The sequence below is a fragment of the Panthera tigris genome, chromosome B2 (genome assembly GCF_018350195.1).
Source record: "Panthera tigris isolate Pti1 chromosome B2, P.tigris_Pti1_mat1.1, whole genome shotgun sequence".
NCBI lineage: Eukaryota > Metazoa > Chordata > Mammalia > Carnivora > Felidae > Panthera > Panthera tigris.
Genome location: NC_056664.1, coordinates 39,086 through 64,459, shown reverse-complemented (window position 1 = coordinate 64,459; position 25,374 = coordinate 39,086). Strand labels below are relative to the sequence as shown.

Sequence of the window (25,374 nt, the reverse complement as noted above, 5' to 3'; positions counted from 1 at the left end):
GGATATGAACTTGGGCATACAGCATTTTCATAAGAACAAGTTAAATTCCCCATATCTCCAGGGCTCTTTTCCCCCCACAAATATGTAGAACCTTCAGGAAAATCCAGGGAGACAAGAATCTTTTTAGGTGATTACCTGCGTGCATTTTGGCAACACACTGACATTTTGGAGATGAACAGTGCATTGTGCACTGAGAGCGGTCCCACATAGCAGCTCCGTGTGGACCTCACACTCCCTGCTCAGGCTGTGGCCAGGAATGACCTCCAGCTGCATCTCACTGACCCCCAACACCCTCCCCTCTGCACCTCCTCAAACTCTGCTTATTGTGCTCAACTTCCCTTCTATTCCTGTATGATTCAAGTCTCCCCTGGTTTTGCACTGGATCCTTCACTGGTGTTTCCATCATGGTGACCACAAGGTCTGCATCGTTTAATGAATGTCCCTCTTTCACACAGGACACCTGATGCTCTAAAAGTTAGAGAACCCAACACATTGTGTCTCCAGCATACCCCCCAGTACTGCTGATACGTCTGCTTTTGTGTAAAAAATCCTCTTTCATTTGACAAGAGAAACGTATAGCTCACTGTATTACAGGGACATGACACTGCCCATTGTATGTATGTCCTGAGAAACTTGAGATATGCTACGGTGTCCTCAGGCAGTTTGTAGTTGGATTGCCAAGACTCACAGCCATCTCTACATCATTGCCACAAAGTCAATCATGAAGAAGATGAATATACTTTACCAGCCACTCATCCAGTTCAGGTCATCTTAACAAATAGAGTAGGTGGAGGAGGGGGATGTGGCCTATAGCCCATGACTGGAGGTGAAGGGTGGTCCACAGGGTACAGCCTGCAAGGCAATCCTGGGAAAGGACCAGGACTCTTGCATACAAAATAGCCTGCGGAAAAGAAATGAGAGGTATGTTCATAGGACAGAACCGAGCACCAACACCAGCAAAAAGCGGAAACCCAAAGCAGCAGTGCTCATATTCTACTAGCTTCCCCACCACCAGGTTCCAAGAGGGCAGCATCAGTGCCAAAATCTCTACCCATACTTTGGGTTCCACTTACAGCTTTGGGGTGGGAAGAGGATGTGATTGGGGTAAACTAATGTCCCCACGTGTCTGGAAACATAGAAACAGCAAGCGTCCTTTTCCTAGAAGATTTATAGGCTGAATACTAAATTAACAAAGTAGCATATTCCAGATAGGAAGTCAACTATGTCCAGGATCACACTCCACCCTTCATCCCCTCCACCACAGAGGCTGTTTATTGTGTATGTGAAGAACTACAGAATGAGAAGGAATGACAAAGCCAGTGTCCACACATGGAATCATAGCCCTCGTGGCTCAAAGTTCTGCCTCTAAGCCCCTGCCTGTGTCCAAACTACTGTCCCGACAATGGGATCTCCTCCTCTCTGGAAGTGCTATCCATGGGCACAGTGAGGGCCTGTAGAGGACCTGGGAAAGCATGCTCTTAGAGAAACAGGTAGCCTATACATGTTAGTTGGGTTCAGCTAATTTATTTGAATTCAGAGGTACTTCTCAGCTTAAGTGCAGTACACTTTGCAGGGTAATTGTGTCCTCTGGAAAAATGAGCGGAAATTCTAAAAGACAAAATTAACACAAATGCACTTTGATGTCTGGTGTAAGTTTCCATGTTTTAGCTGTACCTGTGACACAGGACACGAGAGAATGTGCTCATGTGAACACAAGTGAAGGACACCGTGGGGACTTGACACACAGGTAATTTTGGATTTTTTCTCTTCACAACTTAAGTTTCAGTGCATGTTTTCTATGGCAAATATGCCACCTCTTATAGTTCAGATATTTGTGCCCAGGGCACACCTGAAGGGACTCTGGACAGCATGTTTACCAAAATGCTGATGGGTATGAAATTTACTTTGTCTAAGACCATTGTAAATGACACATACAAAAATATAAGTTGGAGTGAAGGCAGTTTGCATTTTCAAATTGTAAGGATACCCACAGATTTTTCTGAGCACGTTAAAACCCTCAATAGAAGGAAACAGGAGAGGAAGAAACAGCAAGAGCAATGATTCCACATTGAGGAGATCCACAAAGAATGAGGCAAGGTAGGAGACTTCCAAGTGGAGTGTGGTGTCATCCTCCTTGATTTATTCCAGGAACACATTGGAAAAGCCCTATGGTTCTCACCCTTAAGCACGCTTAGCTTCTAAAGTTACCACAAAGAGATGCCAGCTGGAAAATAGGGAATCCCATAGACTCGGTGGTAAAGGTTTTGCATTTGGGAAAAAAAAAACAAAAACAGCAGACAGGCCATACTTCACACAAACCAGAGACAATGGCAGGAGAGTGTCCTGTACAGAAAGATGTGGCTGTCCGTAAAGACTTAGAACTGAAAATGGCCACAGTATTTACTTTGTGCTTCTTGGTAGTTTTGGCAGAGCCAGTGTCGATGTCACTCTTGGTTGTGACACCTACTTCTGGACCTGCAGAAAGCTCTAGAAGAGATGGAGGTTTATTCTGACTTGAGTAGACTGTTTGGAGGTCAAAAACAAAACAAAAAACCCTCCCCTCATACTTCCGTCAACTTAAACTCTTTGTCCCAGTGAGATCCCAAATTACATGCACAGGGTGTCCCACATGCCTCCGGTGATACCCAAAAAGAACTTGAAGAACCATCCCTTATAACTTGATGAAGACTCCTAAAAGCCCTGATTCAGATGTATTCATCACTCATAGAACAACTATGGATGGCTGTGAGCACAACTAGATGGACGTACGTTACATTGTGCCTCATGCCTCACAGATCCCAGCAAGTGGACTGTGTACAGGGCATTTCTGCTGAAGCGCTATGTCTGCTTTTCTGCATACGGCCCCATTCCTTTTCCACAAGAGATGCCTGTACCAACCCATGGTGGGGGAAAGGACAAAGATGAGATCCTGAGCAACTTGAGGAATATGGTAATGGCAGCAGACACATTCCCCTTGCATCACAATGGTGTGTGGTACCGCCTCTGCACCTTGGCCCAAGACCTAACAGCAACAAAATAAGGTGAGTGTGTTTTAGAGTCAAATCCTAGTGCTTAGATCATCTTACCAAGTGTTGCAGGTGGAGGGGTTCCGGGTGGCCTCAGGGCCACTAAGGTTCAGGAGGTGGACATGCCTAATAGTCCATGGGGGTGGGGCATGTCTAGGGTAGGGCATGCAGAATCATCCAGTTAACGGAGGAGGTCCCCAGGATCCAGACCTCCCTGCAGAACAGAAGTGACAGCTACATCCATATGCCAGACAAGAGAACAAATACCAAAAGCAGCTGTAACCCAGAGAAGAAGGTGTCAGCACCTGCCACCTCTCTACCACCAGGATCCAAGAGAGTAGCATCAGTACCTGAAAAGTCTGTCCCTGCCACTGGATACCACCTACAGCTTGGGGTAGTAGATGCAAGAGGTTAACCTATTGCCACCACACATCATTGACCATGTCTGCGGAAGTAAAATGGCAAGGGTCCTGTCCTAGAGGGTTAACAGAAGTAATTACAGATTAATGAAGTAGCATTCTCCCGACAGGCAGCCACCGATGTCCAGGTTCACCCTGCATCCCTCCTCTACGGCGACTCCAGATGCTCTGCTTTTGCTATATTAAGAACACAAAAAAAAAATGATTGGGAATAAACGACTCATATTCTGCTCATGGAATCACAGCCACTCCTGGCAAAACGTTCTGCAGCCGGACCCTCACTGTGCCTCCTCTGGTCCTCTCCCTGAGAAAGGAGTCTTCCCTCTTGAAGTGTTGTCAAAGGCCTCGGAGACCTCTGGGGAGTGGAGGATGCCTGGAATCTTGCAGGGGAATGAGAGTCTTCTGTGAAGAACGAGTTACTTGTGGTGAATGTCTACAAAGTTCAGATGTGTTCTTCTTAATTCATAGGGAATTCTGACTTTAAACATACTAAAGGACACAGAGTAGTTATGTGCAACGGAAAAAAAGAGGGAGAAATTCACATAACAGATTTCATGCAAGTGTTTTGGTATAAAACTGGTATGTGTCATGAGATTATATCAGCTCTAACAGTGACTGGGGACACAACCAGAAACTGCTTATAGAAACACAACTGAAGGACACAGTGTTCAAATTGTTTTTTACCTAAGGTATAGCTGGAGGATTCCAGACAAGTCATTTACCAACAAAGACAGAAAGGTGATGACATTGGCTTTCTCTATGACCACTCTAAATGGCACAGGGCACATAATAAAAAGTTGGAGTCATGATGTCATTTCTAACAGGTTCATCTCCTAGCCAGAATCAAGAAAGGAAGACACAGAAGCCACACTGTTCCCACAGAGGTGAGGTCTGGAAGGGATCACCCAGGCCGGGAGACCTCTGTTTGGAGTGTGCAGTCATCCTCCTCTCATTATTTCCTGAAACTCATGGAAAAACCTTAAGGTACTCAGTCTCTAAGCGCTTTTGGCTTCTAAACTTACCACAGAAAGCTGACAGACTAAAAATTGAGAAGCCTGTGGGCTCCTGGGTTATGAGTGTGCATTTGGAAAAGAAAGAACAAACAGACATATCACACAACACGCAAAATGAGACAAGGCCGGGGGAGCATGCTGTACATAAAGATGAGGGTTTCCCAAAAGAGTTACAACTGAGAATGGCCCTGGCATTTACCTTGTCCTTGTATGCATTCTTGGTACAGTCAGAGCCGCTGTAACCCACAAAGGTTTCAGCAGTTTCTCGATCTACTAAAGACCCTAGAAGGGACAGAGGTTTATTCTGCTTTTAGAGGACTGTGCGGAATGAAAACAATCCCTCAACTCATTCCTCAAATATCTTAAACTTTTCCCTATGGTCAGGTCCCCAAGGATAAGGGGGAGAACCATCCCCTCACCTTGATAAAGACCTCATGGTGCCCTAGTTCATGTTGTTTCATAATTAATCACATAACTGTGGACAGGCCAGGCAAACTAGCAATTTAGAATTCACCAGTAAAACAGTTTTCTCAGTATACATCATGGGAAATCACGATTCCATTACAGATCAAGAATTAATCTGAGGATGCTTGGATTCAGCATCCAACTCTTAATTTTGGCTCAGGTCACGATCTCACAGCTTGTGAATTCAAGCCCAGCATTGGGTTCCTCACTGACAGTGTGGCGCCTGCTTGGCATTCTGTCTATGCGTCTCTCAAAATAAATAAAATTAACAAAAAAGAATAACATTGAGAATACTGGTTTGGTGTATATCCTCAATGAGTCCTCAAGAAGGGTGCATTTCTTCAGGCTTCAGGCAAATTGTTCAATCTCCCAGCTTATCTACAAGCTGCCTTCCACATGAGAGCAGTTAGTATATAAGGAAAGACTAATTTGACACTATCGAGAAAAGGAAAACTGTCAGAAGTTAGCAGTGAAGCTGCAGAGTTGCACTGATACCATCAGAGGACTAAGCTAAGCTTTATGGAACTTGAAATGAGGGATGTAGGGCTACAGTTCCCAAAACAAACAAAAAGAAAGACTGTTAAAACTAGTGAATAAATGACCTTCTCCTCAAATAAACTAAAGTCTTCGTATTGTGTCCGAGTGGGAAGAAGGTTTCCAGGCTCTTCAGACACCGGGATGTTAGAGGAGGTGGGAGGGTCACCGTCAGAGGAGGGGCATGAACTCCACCAGTCACAGGGACAAGTGCCTCACTGTCTGCGGCAGCAGAGGAGAACACCATTCTGTCACCCCTTCAGACCACCTGCCGTCCTTACTGCTTGTGATTCTTTCCAGACCACACGATGATCACACACAGGAACAGGCTGCACAGCAGAAATTAGACTGCGGCACATCACAACGTGCTCCTTACCTCTCCGTGGAGGGTTCTTGCAGTGATTGTTTTCTGCCTCATGTATCCCTCAGGCAGCCTCTTTGCTTCCATCCCGTCCAGTCTTGGATACAGAAAAATAATGGACTTCTATAAGAGTTGCAACACCGCGTCGTCTACTAGACAACAAACAGTGCAGGCGTCATCCCTGGAAACACCCATAAAAACGCAAGTCAAATGACCACACCTGTATTTCAAGTAAGCGACCTCCCTGCCCTGCTCCACCATCTCCCTGTCCCAGATCTGAGTCTTGATCTGGGGGAGAAAAAACACATCCACCTTCAGTCGGAAGGTGGTGCCACACTGTGCACCAAAGAAAGAGGAGGAAACAAGAAAACACTTACCTAGTTGTCCTGAGCATTCTTCTCATGAACTGCAAGCTGAAAAAGCCAACAATGAAAAGCCCGTGGTCAGGGATTCCAAGGGCCACTACACTCACCCGCGTGAGGTGCTAAGGGTTCAGTATGTCAGGCAGAACTCAGGTTACCTGGTATCTAAAGGGGAGCTCTGCCTGCTGCAGCTGTTCCCGTGTTTGTTCAATTTGTTGCCTGTGAGTTACAATTGCTCTTGTCAGATAAGGCCCGATATTGGGTATGATTTTAAATAAGCTGCCCACGTTCCCAACAACCTCATATTTGTCCCAGGATACAATTTATTCTTACACATGAAACACTTTGCACATGATTATCAATGACCAGTAGGATCAAAGCTATTGTTACATCTTTTCCTTACTCATTATTCCATGCCTGTAGGGTTCAGAGTTCATAGAATTCCTTCCCATTTTCAATCTTTCTCTAACTCATCATGTGACAAGTGTCTTTTATCATAAAGATCTATTCTTCTATAACTTATATCCTCACCATGTTTCCCAGGGTTGCAAAGATGAGGGCCATGAAATGGCACTACCACGTTGATGGGTATGATTCATTGTATGACACACTGCTTTCCTACATATGATGACAATTGACACCACCTCCGAGGAATGTTAGCATGGACAAAGTTTCCACACAGTCTGGCCACTACTTGAGATCTGCAAATGTTTAGAAACTTAATTGTTTTATTCTTTCTAAACTTACCTTTTTTATCTGTTAATACTCTATGCATATGTTGACTTTAAACACTGCACAAAGATTAAAAACCAAAAAATGAACAGCAGTTTCATGAGCTGCTGGTAATTACTAGCTGAACTCACTTGTACTTGTTTATTTCTTCTGTAGCTATTTTCTTTTTTTTCCTAATGTTTATTTTTGAGACAGAGAGAGAGTGAGCACATGCATGAGCGGGGGAGGGACAGAGAGAGATGTAACAGAATCTGAAACAGGCTCCAGGCTCTGATCTGTCAGCACAGAGCCTGACACGGGGCTCGAACTCCCGGACTGTGAAATTATGACCTGAGCTGAAGTTGGACGCTTAAACGACTGAGCCACCCAGGCGCCCTTTAAGTAGCTATTTTCAAATTTTACCTGCAGCTGCCAGCTGATTCTTCTTTGCCACCAGTTCACAGTGTCATTTTCAGCTTCCTATGATGGGAAAGATACATACACAGTCAGGAACAAGGTCCAGAGGTTCTCCCTTTTTACCTCCCAGCACTCTTGAAGTCCTATGCAAATATCCCTTCCCCCACTTCTCCCATAAATGCACAGACTGACAACCCAATCAGAGAAATGAAGTGAACACCCCATTTAAGTTCAAGAAAATTCAACTTCTGTCTGCTGCCACGTCTCTACTATTGGAACTGTCTTTCTAGTTCTCGTTTCCTCTCCTTTATCATAAAGTCATCAAATAACATTGTACTTTGTGCCTTCCCAGAGTTGGTCTTTTGTTTGAGATGGTGAAGACTCATTTCATCAGTGAGTGAAAAACCATATCTGACCAACTGTACCCATTAGGATGAAGCAGGGGATCATCACTAGTCTTACACCTCCGTGGGGAGCCCTGATTCTCAGTCCAAAAGTTGTACCATGACACAGGCAATCACCTGAAAGACGACCTTCCAGATTATGGTTTCACTAACATTGCAGCTCACTCCCAGACACCGCTAGAGTTCAGGACTGCAACCCCTGCCTCCACCTTCAAAAGGCCAATCTTAGAACAACATCATCTCCTGACGTACAACATGATATGAACTGTCACACAGTCTGGGATTACTTCCAGGAAAGAGATTTCAGGTGGAAAACTCTCAACTTCATGGAGCCAAATCTACTTTAACAAGACTCATTCCATTGATAATGAAGGCAGCAAAAGGCAATGCTTGGCAAGGCTGGGTTGCTGTGTTACCCTCAGACTATTTTCTTTGTGGTGTTGATTGAGATGGTTTCAACTTGACACTTGATGTACTCAAGAATCACATGCAAAATTGAAAATCTCTTAGAAAATGACACAAAAGCACTAGACAGAGAAAGGCACATGCATTTCCTTCTGGCCTCTCAGGCAGTCCTTCGGCAAATGCTCGCTGGAGTGGTTGTAATGTAGTGGCTCTGTTGTAAGGGGTTGAAGATAGAGAGGTGGTCAGGGTGCTGCACCCACTCACAGAAAGTGCTTACGAGTTAACAAAAACAAGATGCCAGTGAGACAGAGCAAGCCCTAACCCCAGCCCCAGCTGTGGGAAGGACAAATATAAGGTGAGTCTCCAGGGAAGAGAAGACTTCATTTTCCAACACGAGTGAGGGACTCTAAAGTCCCGCATCTCCTCCTGAGAACAAAAGGAAATACTGTACAAAGGAGGAAACATGTTACTGAATGCACCAAGTGTCTGACAACCCCACAAAGACACACAAGACCAAGATGGAGAAGAAGGAAGCCCAGGACAAAGCCAGCCTGGCAGTTGGACCCAAACTCCCTAGGACTCATCATTGAGGTGGGGGGCATACATTTGAATGGCAAAGAAGCTGAACAACTTTATGGGCACAGACTTAGAAGTAAACAAGTGTAGTTCAGGGGCGGCCAGCAAAGATGAGCCCTAGTGAAGCTGCGGGCTTTGGCCAAGACTCAGAAGAGTTACACTTAAAAAATCAGGGTACAGGAAACAACTTGACTTTCTTAGGGATTGGGCCTTCAGTGAGCAATCTCACTGGCAGAATGGATGCAGGGATCCAGTACTGCTGGTACCCCTACCCACTTTCCAGAAAGCAACTTCCATTGTTTCTGCAGCAAGATAATTCATTTTTTTTCCCCACACATTTTTGACCCATGTCTGGTCCTGAAGAAAAATGACCTAATTGCTGGGTGACAAAACAGTGTGATGCGATTGAAACCTGTAGGACAGTGTAGGTGGATCCAGAGTGGATCCAGGTATTAAAGTTATTAATGATGGTACCTTCCCTCTTCCACCCCCAAAACATGACACAATGTGTGGCAAGCACTTAGGACAGAAAGGAAAATGAAGGTTACATTACAGAAAGCAAGGTAGGAAGGGAAGGTCCAATACTACTGAATGCATTGGGCAAAAATACTCTGGACACAGTTCCAAAAGAAATACAATTATCTCTACTGGCTGCCATCTTCTCCCATACAATCCGGTCCTTGTGACAGTTCTCACATGAACATCTTACTTTTCTAAATTTTTTTTAACGTTTATTCATTTTTTGATAGAGACAGAGTGCGAGTTGGGTAGGGCCAGAGGAAGATATAGAATCCAAAGCAAGCTCCAGGCTCTGAACTGTCAACACAGAGCCCGACATGGGGCTTGAACTCATGGACCGTGAGATCATGACCTGAGCCGAATTTGGACGTTCAACCGACTGAGCCACCCAAGCGCCCCCATGTTACTTTTTTGTAGGCACTTTTCTTTGTTCATAGAATTCTTCCAGGTTATGTGCTTTCTCCTTCAGCTGTTTGACTTTTGCTTCCTTTGTGGCTTTCACAGACCTCAATGCATCACACTTGTCTTCCAGGGCGTTTTTATTTTCTGGAAAAAAAAAAGGTGTTTTCTTGATAAACGTGCACATGACCTGAGTCTTGAGTTTGGTGAGACAGAAAAAAGGCAAGAACCACGAAGGCATGAAAGTATTCTTTCCCTTACCAATGCAAAGTCATTGCCATCATATGGGGATTTCTCCCCAACAGAAAATATAACTTCTAGTTGACAGTTATTGGACCTGAAGGCTCTTAGCTCTACATCCTTGAATTCAACATTTGCATCTTGTGGTTAAGACAGATATGAGGAAAGACTTTCACGGAAAACTGATCACACAACAATTTGTACCTCACACAGCAAGATCGTGCATTGCAATCAACAAACACCTTGAGGCATGAATATAACTAGAAGACAAAGATGATGGAAAATAGTTCATGTCTAACAACTCATGGCTTTCTTAGTGGTATACGTATGTATGTATGTATGTATGTATGTATGTATGTATGTATGCATGTTTATCCCCCATTCACGTTGAAAATTTACTATTCAGCATTCAGAGAGAAAGAGACTATTGAGCACCTGGGTGGCTCAGTCAGTTGAGCATCAGATTCTTGATTTTGGGTCAGGTCATGATTGTAGGATCATGTGACCCAGACCTGTGTTGGGCTCCACACTGAGTGTGAATCCTGCTTAAGATTCTCTCTCTTTCCCTCTGCCCCTCTCCCCCACTTGCTGCCCCCTCACTAAAATTAAAAAAAAAATCATAAAGCATAATTTAAACATATTTTTTAAAGGGAAAGGATTATACACTTTGGCCATCACCCTTTCTCTCTCAACTATATTTGGGTATTTTCTACATATCTTGGAGGGCAAAGTTGAATGATGTGATAATTACCTAGTTGTGAAAATAAAAGATAACTCCTAGTCCTTGAAATAGCAAATCTCATCTTGGCGGTCCTAGTAAAATTCCAACTCATTGGTCAGAAAGAGTTTTGGCTCCCAGAGGCCCATTGTCTACTGTGGTAAATGGCAGGCAAATATGCTGTGCTCACTTCACCCAATGAACAAAAACCCTCCAAAGCCAAATTACGGTAAAACTCAGCAGCCAACTCTTAACCACTTCCTGATTCTTCACATTTCTTTCTCTCTCTCTCTGAGTTTGCAAGGTAGCAAGTGCACTTTGAACAGTGTCATTTAAAATTTCATTAAAGTGGGTGCCTGGGAGGCTCATTCAGTTAAGCATCTGACTTCAGCTCAGGTCGTCATCTCATGGTTTGTGAGTTTGAGCCCTGTGTCGGACTCTGTGCTGACAGCTCAGAGCCTGAGGCCTGCTTTGGATTCTGTGTCTCCCTCTCTCTCTGCCCCTGTCTCTCTCTCTCTCTCTCTCTAAAATAAATAAACATAAATAATTTTATGTTTACTTGTACTCAACAAGTACAAAAATATAGAGATCATACCGTGCACAGTTTCAGACCCCAATGCTATGAAACTCTAAATCAACCACAAGAAAAAAATTGGAAAGATAACAAATACTTGTAGACTGAAGAACATCCTACGGAACAATGAATAGTGGAATGCAAGCTGCTGCAGTCACTCTGGAAAACAGTATGGAGGCTCCTCAAAAAGCTAAAAAGAGAACTATCCTACGACACAGCAATTGCAATACTAGGCATTTATCTAAGGGATACAGGTGTGCTGTTTTGAAGGGACACATGCACCCACATGATTATAGCACCACGATCAACAATAGCCAAAGTATGGAAAAAGCCCAAATGTCCATTGATGGATGAATGGACAAAGAAGATGTGGTGTGTGTGTGTGTGTGTGTGTGTGTGTGTGTGTGTGTGTGTGTGTGAGATGGAGTATTACTCAGCAATCAAAAAGAATGAAATCTTGCCATTTACAACTACATGGGTGGAACTAGAGGGTATTATGCTAAGTGAAATTAGTAGTCAGAGAAAGACAAATATCATATGACTTCACTCATAGGAGGTTTTTGAGACACAAAACAGATGAACATATAATGGAAGGGAAACAAAAATAAAAACAGGGAGGTGTACAAAAGAAGTGCACACATAAATATGGAGAACAAACAGTGGGTTACTGGAGGGGTTGTGGGGCGGATGGACTAAATGGGTAAGGGGCACTAAGGAATCTACTCATGAAATAACTGTTGCACTGTACGGTAACTAATTTGGATATAAATTGTAAATAATAAAAACTAAAATTAAAAAAAAGAATGAATGGGTGAACCAAGAAGTTAAAGGGAAAATTAAGAAGTACATGGAAGCCAATAAAACTGATAACACCACAGTCCAAAACCTCTGGGATGCAGCAAAGATAGTCATAAGAGGAAGTTTAGCAATCCAGGCCTTCCTAAAGAGGGAAGAAAAGTCTTAGATACATAACGTAAGCTTATACCTTAAAGTAATGGAAAAAAGATCATCAAATAAAATCCAAATCCAGCAGAAGACAAGAAATGATAAAGATTACAGCAAAAATCAATGCTTTCAAAACTGAAAACAAAAACAAACAACAACCCCCCCCCACACACAAACAGTAGAAGAGATCAATGTAACCAGAAGCTAGTTCTTTGAAATAATTAATAAAATTGATAAACCACCAACCAGTTGGATCAAAAAGAATAAGGAAAGGACCCAAATAAATAAAATCAAGAATGAAAGAGGAGAGATCACAACCAAAACAGCAGAAATACAAAAAAGAATAAGAGAATATTATCAGCAATTATATACCAATAAAATGGACAATCTGGAAGAAATGGACAAATTCCTAGAAATATACAAACTATGAAAACTGAAAGAGGAAGAAATAGAAATTTTGAACAGACCCATAACCAGTAAAGAATTGAATTAGTAATCAAAAATCTCCCAAAAAAACAAGAGCCCAGGGCCAGATGGCTCTCCAGGGGAATTCTACCAAACATTTAAGGAAGAGTTAACACCTATTCTCTTGAAGCTGTCCCAAAAATAGAAATGGAAGGAAACATCCAAACTCTTCCTATGAGTTGGCATTACCTGGATTCCAAAACTAGACAAAGATCCCACTAAAAAGTAGAAGTATAGACCAATTTTCATGATGAGCATGGATGCAAAAATCTTCCACAAGATATTAGCCAACCAGATCCAATGATACATTTAAACTTTATTCACCACGACCAAGTGGGATTTAACCTGGAATGCAAGGCTGGATTGATATCCACAAAATAATCAATGTGATTCATCACATCAATAAAATAAAGACAAGAACCACATGACGCACTCAATAGATGCAGAGAAAGCATTTGACAAAATACAGCATCCTTTCTTGATAAAAGGATTCCACCAAAAAACTGTTAAATGATCCATGAATTCAGCAAAGTGGCAGGGTATAAAATTAATGCACAGAAATTAGTTGCATTCTTATACACAAACAAAAAAGCAACAGAAAGAGAAATCACAGAATCCATCCCGTTTACAATTGCACCAAAACCCATAAAATACCTAGGAATAAATCTAACCAAAGAGGTGAAAAATCTATGCACTTAAATCTATAGAAAGATTATGAAAGAAATTGAAGATGACAAACACAGAAAAACGAAAAACATTCCATGCGCCTGGATAGGGAGAACAAATATTGTTAAAATGTCAATAGTACCCAAAGCAATCTACATATTCAATGCAATGCCTATCGAAATAACACCAGCATTCTCCACAGAGTTACACAAACAATCCTTCAATTTGTATGGAACCAGAAAAGACCCCGAATAGCCAAAGCAATCTTGAAAAAGAAAACCTAAGTAGGAGGTATCACAATCCTGGACTTCCAGCTGTATTACAAAGCTGTAATCATCAAGACAGTATGGTACTGGCACAAGAACAGACACTCAGATCAATGGAACAGAACAGGAACACAGAATTGGACCCACAGATGTATGGCAAACTAGTCTTTGACCAAAAGAAAGAAGATCCAATGGAATAAAGACAGTCTCCTCAGCAAGTGTGCTGGGAAAACTGGACAGTGATATGCAGAAGAATGAGCCTGGAGCACTTTCTCACACAAAAAGACACTCTAAACGGATGTAAGACCTAAACGTAAGATAGGCAGCCATCAAAATCCTCAAGGGGAAAGCAGGCAAAAACCTCTTAATGTTGGCGTCCACATCTTCTTACCCAATACATCTCCAGAGGCAAGGGAAACAAAAGCAAAACTGAAGTATTAGGACCTCATCAAAATAAAAACCTTCTGCACAGAGAAGGAAACAATCAGCAAAACTAAAAGGCAACCAACAGAATGGGAGAAGATATTTGCAAATGACATATGAGATAAAGGATTAGTATTCAAAATCTATAAAGAACATACCAAACTCAACACCCAAAAAACAAGTAATCCAGTGAAGAAATGGGCAAAGACACAAGCAAACACTCCTCCAAGGAAGACATCCAGATGGCTAACCGACACATGTAAAAATGCTCAAAATCACTCATCATCATATCAGGAAAATACAAATTAAAACCACAATGAAACACCCCCTCACCCCTGTGAGAATGGCTAACATTAACAACGCAGGCAACAACAGATGTTGGCGAGGAAATGGAGAAAGAGGAACTCTTGCACTGCTGGTGCACTGGCTTGCACTGCTGGTGCAGCCACTCTGGAAAACAGTAGGTAGGTTCCTCAAAAAATGAAAAAGAAGACTGTTCTACAACCCAACAGGTGCACTAGTAGGTATTTATGCAAGGGATACAGATATGCTACTTCGAAGGGACACGTGAACCCCAAAGTTTATAGAAGTACTATCAACAATAGCTAAAGTATGGAAAAAGCCCAAATGTCCATCGATGGAGGAATGGATAAAGACGTGGTATACATACATACATACATACATACATACATAGTATGTATATGTGTGTGTGTGTGCGTGTATACACATACATACATACATACACACACCATGGAATATTACTTAGCCATCAAAAGAATAAAATCTTGCCATTTGAAACTATACGGATGGAGAGGCTCCTGGGACCTAACACTAACCATAAACATAACCCTAACCATAACCCTCAACCTACACTATCTAGCACATGAAAAGTAAACCAGATCCACAGCCACACATGTGCCCTCACTTCAGCCCTCCATGGAATTAACAACATTGGTGTCGCTTCGGGCTTAGCAATTTCCTGTACTGAACTCTTACCCTAGCTAAGTGTCTATCCCCACGGGGACCCAATTCAAAAGTCTGACAACAGCACGCACACGGGTTCGAGAATCGGTGCAACAATACTCGGCATGGAACATGGATCATCACCATGTCTTTTGCAAAGTGTGATTGCAGCTGCACGACAGGATTCCTGAGGCCTATTCCAAGGGTGGCCCAAACATCTCTCTGGCTTTGGATCCTATGAACTGATACTGACTGGCACTCTCCCTTATGTACTCCATTCATCCCTTCGGAGAGACAACTGCACTGTTGTGGGTTCAGTGCCTGGAGCCTCCTGGGACCTAAAACTAACCCTAAACGAAACCCTAAACATAACCTTCAACTTACACCTAACCCTATCTCTAATTGAACCCTATACTTGACCCCCACCTTCTCTAGGGCCCTCAACACAGCCCTCAGGGAGATCATGAGACTGGAGTCGCTTCAGCCCTGTCGACTTCCTTGGACTGAACCCTAACCCTAGCTAAGGCTTTCTCCCCATGGGGACCCAATTCTAAAACCTGACAACAGCACCCACAAGGGTTCGAATATCGGTGCAACAATACTCAGCATGGAACGTGGAACATAACCATGTCATTTCAAAAGCACAACTGCAGTTGCACAAGAGGATTCCTGAGGCCAACCCGAAGGGTTGCCCATACATTTGCCTGTCCTTGGAACCCAAAGACTAATCCGGACAGTCACCCTCCATTGTATCCTACACTCAGCCCTTAGGGGAGACAATTGTTCTGCTCTGCGTTCAGTGCCTGGAGCTTGCTGGGTTAGGACCTAACCTTAACCCTAATCATAACCCTAATCATAAACTTCAACCTACACCTAACCCTATCTCTAACCCAAACACTACACTTGACCCGCACACTCGCATGGGCACTCAATTCAGCCCTGCAGCGAGATCACGACACTGGAGTCTCTTCGGCCATAGCCACACTGCTGGAATGAACTCTAACCCTAGCTATGGCTCTGTATGCATTGGGACCCAATTCCAATGTCTGACAACAGCTCTCACACTGGTTCAAGAACTGGTCCAGAAATAGTTGGCATGGAACTTGGAACATCAACATGTCACTTCCAAAGCGTGACTGCAGCTGCACGGGAGGAATCCTGAGGCCTACCCAAAGGGTGGCCCATACATTTGTTTGGTCTTGGAACCCAAATACGAATACTGACGGGCACCCTCCCTTGTGTACTACACTCAGCTCTTCAGGTTGACACCTGCTCTGTTTGGGGTCAGTGTCTGGAGGGTCATGGGACCTAAACCTAAACGTAACAGTAATCCTAACCCTAAATATCACCCTACACTGAACCCTATCTATCTCATTAAGTCTACACCAGACCCACAGCTGCGCATGTGCCCTGACTTCAGAGCTCCATGGAATTCACAACACTGGAGTTGCTTTGGTCCTGGTGACATTCCTGGACCAAACCCTAAACCTATCTAAGTGTCTCTCCCATGGGGAAACAAGTCCAAAATCTGACAATAGCACACACAAGGGTTCGTAAACAGGTGTAGAAATACTTGGCATGGAATATATATCATCACCATGTTATTTCCAAACCATAACCCTAACCGTACCCCTAACAATTACCCTCACCCTACACCTACCCCTATCTCTAACCATACACTACATTGAACCACACCCTCGCATGTGCCCTCAATTCAGCCCTCGAGGGAGATCACAAAACAGGAGTTGCTTCAGGCCTGGCGACTTCCCTGGACCAAACCCTAACACTAGCTAAGGCTCAGGCACCCAATTCCAAAGTCTGACAACAGTACGCATGCGGGCTCGAGAATCAGTACAGAAATACTTGGCATGGAACGTGGAACATTACCATGTCATTTCCAAAGCACGACTGCAGCTGCACTAGAGGCTTCCTAAATCCTACAGGAAGGGTGACACATACATTTCTCTGGCCTTGGAAGTCAAAGGCTAATCCTGACCGGCACCCTCTCTTGTGTACTCCACTCAATCCCTCAGGTTAACACCAGCTCTGCTCTGGGATCAGTGTCCGGAGTCTTCTGGGAACTAAACCTAATCCTAATCCTAAACATAATTCTTACCCTACACCTAACCCTATCAACCTCGATAAGCTACACCAGACCCATAGCCACGCACATACCCTCACTTCAGCCCCCCATGGAATTCACAACACTGCTATGGCTTCTGCCATGGTGATGCCCATGGACTGAAACCTAACCCTAACTGAGGCTCTGTCCCCATGGGGACCCAATTCCAAAGTCTGACAAGAGCACGCACATGGGTTCGAATATCGGTGCAGAAATACTCGACATGGAACGTGGAACATCACTATGTCATTTTCAAAGAGGAACTGCAGCTGAACGAGAGGATTCCTGAGGCCTATATGAAGCTTGCCCAATATTTGTTTGGTATTGGAAACCAAAGACTAATCCTGACTGGCACCTTCCTTTGTGTACTCCACTCATCCCATCGGGGAGACAACTGCTCTGCGGTGGGGTCAGTGCCTAGAGACTCCTGGGACCTAAGCCTAGCCCTAACGTAACCCTAAACATAACCCTCACCCTACACCTAACCCTAACATTAACCCAAATCCTACACTTGACCCGAACTGTCCCATGGGCCCTCAATTCAGTCTTCGAGGGAGATCACGAAACTGGAGTCGATTTGCTCCTGCTGACTTCCCTGGACCTAACACAAACCCTAGGTAAGGCTTTCTGCCCGTCGGGACCCAATTCCAAGTCTGACAACAGCATGCACACGGTTTCAAGAATCTGTACAGAAATACTCGACATGGACTGTGGAACATCACTATCTCATTTCAAAAGCGCCACTGCAGCTGCATGAGACGAATCCTGAGGCCTACCCGAATGGTGACTCTTACATTTGTCTGGCCTTGGAACCCAAAGACTAGACCTGACTGACACCCTCCCTTGGGGACACCACTCACCCCTTTGTGGAGATAACACCACTGTTGTGGGTTCAGTGCCTAGAGCCTCCTGAGACCTGACCCTAACCCTAATCATAACCCGAACCATAACCTTCACCCTACACCTAACCCTATCTAGCACACTAACTCTAAACCAGATTCACAGCCGCGCATGTGCCCTCACTTCAGTGCTCCATGGAATCCAAAACACTGGTGTCACTTGGGACTTGGCGACTTCCCTATACTGAACCCTGACCCTAGCTAATTGTCTATCCCCATGGGGACTCATTTACAAAGTCTGACATCAGCACATACATGGGATCGAGAATCGGTGCATAAATACTAGGCATGAAACATGGAACATCACCATTTCACATGCAAAGCATGACAGCAGCTGCACGAGAAGAATCCTGAGGCCTACCCGAAGGGTGGGCCATATGTTTGTCTGGCTTTGGACCCAAAGATTAATGCTAATGAAAACCCTCCCTTCTGTTCTGCACTCAGGCCTTCAGGAAGACAACTGTTTTGCTGTAGAGTCACTGCCTTCACTCACCTGGGACCTAACACTAACGGTGAACTGAAACATAACCCTCACCCTAAGCCTAACCGTACCTAGCACACTAACTCTATAGCAGACTCACAGCCACACATCAGCCCTCCATTGAATTCACAACAGTGGTGTTGTTTCAGCCTGGCGACAACCCTAGATGGAACCATACTCTAGCTAAGGCTCTTACCCATGGACACCCAAAACCAAAGTCTGACAACACCACAAGACTGGGGTCCAGAAGCAGTGCAGGATCATTCCAGATAGAACCTTGAACCTCAGCATGTCATTTCTCAGGCCCGGCTGCAGCTTTCTGAAATGACTGCTGAGGCCTACACAACCAATGGCCCATACAGTTGTCTGGAATTGGAACGGAAATACTAAAAATGACTGGCATCCTCCCATGTGCCCTCAACTCAGCCCTTCGGGGAGACAACTGCACTGCTGTGGACTCAGTGCCAGGAGCTTCCTGGGACCTAACCCTACCCCTAACCAGAAACCTCAACTGAAACCTAATGCTACACTTGACCCGCACCGTCACATGGGCCCTCACTTCAGCCCTCGAGGGAGATCACGAGTCTTGAGTCACTTTGCATCTGGGGACATCCCTGGACCAAACCCTAACCCTAGCTAGGGCTCTCTCCCCATTGGGACCCACCAAAGTCTCACAACACCACGTGCTTGGGGTCCAGAATTGATGTAGGATCATTCAGCATAGAAACTGGAACATCACCAACTCATTTCCAAGGCCTGAGTACAGGTGCACAAGAGAATTCCTGAGTCCTAACTGACGAGTGATCCATAGAATTGTATGGCCTGGGACCCAAAGACTAATCCTGAGCGGCACCCTCCCTTGTGCCCTCAACTCAGCCTTTCAGGGAGACAACTGCACTGCTGTGGGTTCAGCGCAGGGAGAATCCTGGGACTTAACCCTAACCCTAACCCTAACCAGAACCCTCAACAGAAACCTAACCGTATCTAAAGCCGAAACCCATGACTCACACCGTTGCATGGACCCTGAATTCAGCCCTCAAGAAAGATCATGAGACTGGAGTCGCTTCGGCCCTGGGGTTGTCTCTGGACCGAACCTTATCCCTAGTTAAGGCTCTCTCCCCATAAGGACCCAATACCAAACTGACAACACCACGCGCCTATGGTCCAGAAGTGGTGCAGGATCACTCAGCATAGAATCTGGAACATCACCATGTCATTTCCAAGGCCTGGTGGCAGCTGTCCAAGAGTATTCCTGAGGCCTACCCGAACTTTGGCCAACAGCGTTGTCTGGCCTTGAAATCCAAAGACTCATCCTGAGGGCACCCTCCCTTGTGCCCTCAATTCAGCCCTTCGGGGAGTCAACTGCACTGCTGTGGCTTCAGCACCTGGAGCCTGTTGGGACCTAACGCTAACCAGAACTCTCAACCAAAACCTAACCCTATCTCGAAAACTAACCCTACAGTTGAGCCGCACCGTCGCATGGGCCCTTACTTCAGCCCTCGAGGGAGATCAAAAGACTGGAGTGGCTTTGGCCCTGGCGACGTCCCTAGACTGAAATCTATCACAAGCTAACATTCTTTCTGAAAGGGGACCCCATACCAAAGTCTGACAACACCAAGCGCCTGGGGTGCAGAAATGGTGCAGGATCACTCAACATATAATCTGGATCCTCACCATGTCGTTTCCAAAACCCGGCTGCAGCAATCTGAGAGGAATCCTGACGCCTACACAAGTGGCCCATAGAGATATCTGGCATAGGAACCCAAAGACTAATCCTGACTAGCACCCTCCCTTGAGCCCTCAACTCACCCCGTTGGGTATACAACCACACTGCTGTAGGTTCAGTGCCTGGAGCCTCCTGGGACATAACCGTAACCCTAACCCCAACCAGAACCGCCAACCAAAACCTAACCCAGTCTCGAAACCTAACCGTACACTTGACCCTTACCATCACCCAGGCCTTCACTTCAGCCCTCGAGGAAGATCACGAGACGGGAGTGGCTTCAGCTCTGGTGACGTCCCTGGACCAAACCCTAAGCCTAGCTAAGGCTCTCTTCCCATGGAACCGAATACCAAAATCTGACAACACCAAGCGCCTGGGGTCCAGAAGCAGTACAGGATCACTCCACATAGAACCTGGGACATCACCATGTTGTTTCCAAGGTTGGGCTTCAGGTGCTCAAAAGTATTCCTGAGGCCTAACCAACCAGTGGCCCATAGAGTTGTCTGGCCTTGGAACCCAAAGACAAACCCTGACCGGCACCCTCCCTTGTGCCCTCAACTCAGCCCTTCGGGGAGACAAGTGCACTGCTATGTGTTTAGCGCCTTGAACGTCCTGGGAACAAACCCCGAACATTACTTCTAACCCTCATCAGAAAACTCAACTGAAATCGAACCTAACTAGACCCAAACCCTACAATTGCTCTGCATCGTCATATTGGCCCTCACTACAGACCTCGAGGGAGATGACGAGACTGGTTTCGCTTGGAGCTGGAAATGTCACTGGACAGAACCCTAACCCTAGATAAAGCTCTCTCGCTATTAGACCCAATAACAACGTATGACAACACCACATGCCTGGAGAACAAAAGCGGTGCAGCATAACTCCGCATAGGACATGTAACCTACTATGTCCTTTTGAAGGACAGGTTGAAGCTCCAGAGAGATTTCCAGAGGCCTACCCGACTAGTGGCCCATACAGTTGTCTAGCCTTGGAACTCAAAGACTAATCCTAATCGGCACCATCCATTGTTCCTTCAAATTAGGCTTTCTGGGAAACAACTGCACTGCTCTGGTTTCAGCGCCTAGTGTCTCCTGGAACATAACCCTAAACCTATGCCTAAACCTAAACAGAACCCTCAACCGAATCCTAACACTATCTCAACCCTAACCCTACAGTTGAAAAGCATCGTCGCATGGGTCCTCAATTCAGTCCTAGAGGGAGATCACGAAACTAGAGTCGCCTAAGCCCTGGTGACATCCCTGTAACAAACCATAACCCTAGTTAAGGCTTTCTACCCATGCGGACCCAATAACAAAGTCTGACAACAACACGCCCTGGGGTCCAGAAGTGGTGCAGGATCACTCAGCTTAGAACCTGGAACATCACCATGTCATTTCCAAAACCTGGTTGCAGCTGCCCGAGATTATTCCCTGAGGCCTACCAGACCACTCTCCCATACAGTTGTCTGTATTGAAACCAAAAGACTAATCCTGAAAGGCAAACGACCTACGAACCTCACCTCAGCCATTTGGGGACACAATTGCAATGCTGTGGTTCAGCCCCTGCAATGTCCAAGGGCTGAATCCTAACTACGAACCCTAATCCTAACCCAAACCCAAACCCAAACCTAAATCCTAGCCCTAAATCCTATCCCTAACCCAAACCATGGCACTAACCTACCCTAACACCATCAGCAACAATAATACTAACCCAAAACCCTACACACAAACGCTGAACCCTAGACCCCAAATCCTAACTATAACCATAAAATTAAACCCTAGACCTGAACATTAAACTCTAACCCTAATCCCTAAACCATAAATCCTACACACTAACCCTAAACCAAACACTGACCCTGACCATAACCCTAAAACCTAACCACTAACACGTAACCACGAAAACCTAAAACCTACCCCAAAACCTAAAACCTAAACTCTAAACAATAAAACCTAAATCCTAACCCCTATCCCCTGACCCTGACACTACCCTGACCGTGAACCTAACCCTGAAGCTAATGCTGATACTAACACTAACACCTAAGCCCTACCCTAACCATCACCCCAACCCTAGCCCCTAAACCCTAAACCTAACCTTCACCATAATTCTAACCCTTTAAATCTAACCATCTAATCTAACCCTAACCCTAAACCTAACCCTAACCCCGAACCGCTAACCCTAACCCCTAACCCTAACCCCATGGAAAGTCTTTCATCACCAGTCATGGGCTATGAACCACCCCCCCCATCCCCCGCCTCCTCTATTTAGGTAGATAAACTGAAGTGGTTAGGGATTTCTAAAGCATATTCATCTACTTCGTGAAACACTTTGTGAGAAAAATGTAGAGATGGTTGTTAGGGCTTGGCAATTCAACTGCAAAACTGCCTGAGGACTTTGTAACATATCTCAAGTTTCTCAGGACATATGTTCAATGGACTGTATCATTTCCCCGTAATGAGGTCAGCTTTAGGTTTCTCCTGTCAAAAAGAAAGAGGATTTTTACACAAAGACAGATGTATCAGGCGTACTGGTGCATATTTTACAGACACAATGTTTTGAGTTCTGTGAAGGATGAGATGCACCCCTTAGGTGCCTTAGGTGTCCTGTGTGAAATGGGGCACATGCATTATATGACACAGACCTTGTGGTCACCATAATGGAAGCACCAGTGAAGGAGTGGGGGAAACTTGAATCACACAGGAATAGAAATTTGAGAAATTAGAGGACAGTAAGCAGAGTTTGAGGAAGTGCAGAGGGGAGGGTACTGGGTTCAGTGAGATGCAGTTGCAGGCCATTCCTGACCACAGCCTGAGCAGGGAGCATGAGTTCCACACGGAGCTACTATGTGGGATCACTCTCAGTGCACAATGCAAGGTTCCTCTCCAAAATGTCATATTTGTCAAAGTGCACCCAGGTGATCATCTAAAAAGGTTGTTTTCTCCCTGCATTGTCTGAAGGTTCTGGATATTTATGGGTGAAAAAATGCCCTGGATATATAGGAAATTTAACTTGGTCTTAAGGAAATGCTTGTCTGCCTAAGTTCATATCCTTCAGTGAGACTAAAAGTGAAGACAGGATCTAGATCAGCTGAGTGTCTGCATTGGCCTTTAGCCTGGGTAGACCTACAATTCAGGGATGCCGAGATGCCACCCCTGATGGACCCCTGACATAACCTGACTACGGCATTGCATCTATCTCCTTAAACTTCTATCACAATATCCCGAGGGTTTCCCTGTGTTCCTGCTATCTCAGCCAGAACACCAATTCTCAGTGGGACCTACACAGAGCCTGAGATGGGTTATCTGTGAAAGAGGGGTAATATTTGTTTCTAAGGACATAATGAAAAGAAGACATTGAATACAGAATGCATCTGCAAAATGTCTGGGAAATATCCACTCACTCTTCTCACAGTTTCAATTAAGATATCTCCACACAAATGATCATCAAAAAAATATGGTCACAGAAGTTCATTAAACCAGATGGTTAACGCCTCTGCCCAGGGATTGGGGATTGCCACTTTAAAGAAGACAACGGCACACTTATTCTATTAAGATTCAGGCCCTACAGGACAAAGAAAGAAAAAAGATAATTACGAGAATGTGTATATCAGAGTTCTACATCTGAGATCTGAAGACAATCATATTCCATTACATATAGACTCGCAGATGCATCCACACACTAAAGTGTTCATCTGAGGCCACAGATTAAGTACCGAAGAGGGAATGCATGTAGCAAAACATAAGACCATAGGGAAATAACCCCAAATCTCGTAAATCTCACTGCCTTATACGACAACGATTTTGAAATTTGACTAGGACTGTGTCAGGTGACAGAGTATGGTGATTATATATCTTAAAAATGTGTCAGATCTGCCCGCATGCTTTCTCTGCTCACCCTGCGCTCTCCACTTTGTTTTTCTTAGTATCCCTTAATAGTACTTTCACTGTTCTGTCTCTGTTTCAGTGTTTGCTTCTAGGAGGACCTACTCTCACCCCCCATCGAATGCACACAGTGCGGTTCCTATACACACAGGTAACAAACTAGCAGAAATTGCAGTGATGGAGGATAGTAGCAAGATTGCCCTTTTTGCAGAGGAGCCCGAGAGAGTTTTCTGGGTTGATGGTAACTTCCTATATCTAGATGCATGGGGTGCTTGTGTTCATTTATTTTAGAAATATTCACTGACTCCTGTCTTGGGGTCAGATAGACAGGTACATGACCCTAGCATATGGCTGATTTGTAATGGTGGGTAAGGATCAGGGACCAACAGTGACTGTGGGAGATGAGTGAGGAGGCCACACATGGAGTCAGATCCTCCCTCAGGATGCCATGTCTCCACGGACAGCAACCTTGTGCAGGAGGGCTCTGAGGATCACATATTTCTTGATCAGTCCTGTGAAATGCATAATCCTACTCCAGATTTCTCACTGAGGGATGGACAGGGCAGAGGCCAGCAGCTGGAGGACACCCTGATCATGGCTGGAGTGGAAGAGTGGGCCTGGGAGATTGAGTCAGAGAAAGGGAAAGGCAGAAGATAGTGGCAAGGATTTTGAGATATAAAGGGAAGAGGAGAGAAGGCAATGTTTTCTACTGACTTCACCCACATTTCTGTGTGAACAAAAGGAGATTCTTGTCTCGCAGGGAAGGGAAGAGGGCAGGCAAAAAGACAGGGTGACATTCTCAGCTCAAGTGCTCAGGATATCTGCCTTGCTCTTGAATACATATCACAGGAAGCCTGTGCCTTCTGTCATAAGTGGAACTGCAGCTCATACCATTTAGTGAAAATTAAAGCGATGATGAAGACCTCATCATTAAAGTATTGCAACGAGAGTATGTGAACATACAGAGAAATACAATAGAAGCAAAAGTCCAAAGGTAAACCGACTGCAAAACTTATGGGAACATAGACTATCGGAAAAAGAGATACCCTAATGCCAGCTTTCAGACACCTGGGCAATATGTGAAAACATGGGGGAAAAAAAGTAGTCCTTACTTCAAAAGCAACATTAGCATTAGACACAAAGGGATCATGATGGAAGGTTTAGGGAGAAACCATATGATTTCATGGTGCTGTACCCATGGTCCTGTACCCTCAATCTCATCAAAGTATATCCTTTAACTTGAGGTTTGTTATATGTAATTGTACCTCATTAAAGAGAGTTTCAAAACATAAAATAATAGAAGCAAATGTGGGAAATTTCCTTTCCAATCCTGAAGTGCATGTGTGATATGAGTCTGTCTTCCCATGTCTCAAAAATCCAAAATAATAAGACATTAAAAA

At 44.6% G+C, this 25,374-nt stretch overlaps 2 long non-coding RNA genes across 8 annotated transcripts in view; one reads left to right on the top strand and one right to left on the bottom strand.

Annotated features, from left to right (window-relative positions):
• LOC122238480 overlaps positions 1-7,015 on the top strand; it is a 45,033-nt gene extending 38,018 nt beyond the window's left edge. For 2 of the 5 annotated variants that reach the window (XR_006217401.1, XR_006217404.1), the window contains 4 exons: positions 1,655-1,747; positions 2,796-3,041; positions 3,556-4,429; positions 5,758-5,849. This is a non-coding gene — a long non-coding RNA (uncharacterized LOC122238480). Of the gene's footprint in view, positions 1-1,654; positions 1,748-2,728; positions 3,042-3,555; positions 4,430-5,757; positions 6,050-6,723 lie in introns of those variants that run through there. The other 3 variants (XR_006217402.1, XR_006217403.1, XR_006217400.1) reach the window with 3 other exon arrangements.
• On the bottom strand, positions 715-9,754 carry LOC122238481. Of its 3 annotated transcripts, none has more exons than XR_006217405.1 (7): positions 9,620-9,754; positions 7,315-7,371; positions 6,339-6,399; positions 6,196-6,231; positions 5,834-6,106; positions 3,527-3,622; positions 715-901 (listed from the first exon to the last, which is right to left on the bottom strand). It is a non-coding gene; the product is annotated as an uncharacterized LOC122238481 (long non-coding RNA). The 3 variants fall into 3 exon arrangements; XR_006217406.1 differs by having other exon boundaries at positions 5,834-5,999; XR_006217407.1 differs by lacking the exon at positions 6,339-6,399.
• Positions 9,755-25,374: the final 15,620 nt, after the last annotated feature.